The 1625-nt window shown below is 40.1% G+C and overlaps 1 long non-coding RNA gene across 1 annotated transcript; it reads left to right on the forward strand.

The window, feature by feature from the left end:
• The first annotated feature begins 677 nt into the window (after nt 1-677).
• Nucleotides 678-1384, forward strand: LOC144287423 (uncharacterized). Its single transcript, XR_013355229.1, has 2 exons — nt 678-772; nt 965-1384. It is a non-coding gene; the product is annotated as an uncharacterized LOC144287423 (long non-coding RNA).
• The last annotated feature ends 241 nt before the right edge of the window (nt 1385-1625 follow it).

Here is a 1625-nt window from a genome sequence, read left to right on the forward strand (position 1 = left end):
AAAGAAGTAAAGATTCCTTTATAGCAAGCTGCCTTTCATTTTAAGTATAAACACATGCATTTGCGCTCTGCCACATGAAGATTAAAGACCTGGCTCTGAATTAGCAAGGGCTATCTAGGGCCGGGGCAGGAGCCATGTGGCAGTTGTGGGTGGATTTCCGAGAGATGTGTGCACTCCTGAGTTCCTCTTCAGCTCTCTTCTCAACAATCATTTAACATTGGGGGTATAATTTTGATCTTTTCCGATGATGACTTCAGTATTAGAGGCTTGGCACAGGAAAAGGTTTAGTTGCCGTGTTGTCCTCCACAGCGCTGCAACGTGACACAACACGAGTGAATATGTACAGAGCCCACCTGTCCTGTCCACTCAGTGTCGTCCTGTCTGTCTACAGGGGCTGAGAAAGGAGGGTGCCCAGGAGCTAAGATGTGAGTTCCTTCAGAAGGCTTCCTCTTGTGGCTCACATGGTTTCTATGGCCTTTGGGGGGGCCACCTCCACTTCCATCAAGAGCTAAGAAGTGGAGATTAACTGTGCTTCCCATTTTATCTGGGCTGGAGATGGAGGCCCCATCCTGCTGTGATTTTCCTGAGAATGCTCAGAAGCCAAGGCCCAATAGCCCTTCATAGCAAACAACCTCCCCCCCACCCCCTTATGCATAGAATCATGGAATTTTAGAACTAGAAGAACCTACAATTATTTCGTTGAAGCCCTCCATTGTATAAAGGAGACTCAACCAAGGGAGATCAAATAATCTAATCAACACACAGCTATTTAGTGAGAAACCAAGTTTTTCTTATTATTACATTGAGGTTTTTTGTTTTGTTTGTTTTTGGGTTTTGGGGTTTTTTTTTGGAACCCTATCCTTACTCAAATTTTTGTCCCCTTACTCAAGTTTTATTTAATTTTTCCAACAGAGTAATAGGAATTATTTTAAATTAATTTAAATTATTTTAAAATTCACATTAGGTTCCATCTTTCTATTCTGGAAAGCAGCCTTTCTTTCTTTTCCTTGGAAGACAAATGGAAGCTGGGGAAGAGGAGCTGATGAGAAGCAGGGTTGGTCATACATTCTAAAAGCCTTTCCAGGATACCTGAAAGACCTGAGCACCTTGTGATTTGGAATCTACCACCAAAGACTTTCCCTAGAGACCTTGTTCTGAAGGGGAATTAAAACATCTCCAATGCTTCTTCATCCTCTTTTTATTCTCCAACAGCCGAGACCCAAATATCCATGAGAGGATATTAGTTCTATTATACAAATTAGTTAATTTCCTCTTCATGGAATTTTGTAGATTCTAGGAGTGAACCCACATGGAATAGAACCAAGTTTCTTGCTACGGAGTCTGAAGAGCATCTTTGTCATAACACAATTAAGCCAACATATAATTGTCATTTGCTTTATTCTTATGGAAATTGAACATTAGCATGTGTATAATTGATCTGAAGTCCAGACACATCAAAAGCCATGAATCTATGTATCTAGGTGCTTTTAATCTAATTATAAGGAACTACATATGTTCTTACTCAAAACCTGTGTTTGCTTTAATTTTTTTGCTTTTTTTTTTTTTTTTTTTTAATGAGAGGAAATGTCTTTATTCCATGCCCCTGCCCCCGGCTTTTCAGAATC

The sequence above is a fragment of the Canis aureus genome, chromosome 17 (genome assembly GCF_053574225.1).
Source record: "Canis aureus isolate CA01 chromosome 17, VMU_Caureus_v.1.0, whole genome shotgun sequence".
NCBI classification, from domain to species: domain Eukaryota; kingdom Metazoa; phylum Chordata; class Mammalia; order Carnivora; family Canidae; genus Canis; species Canis aureus.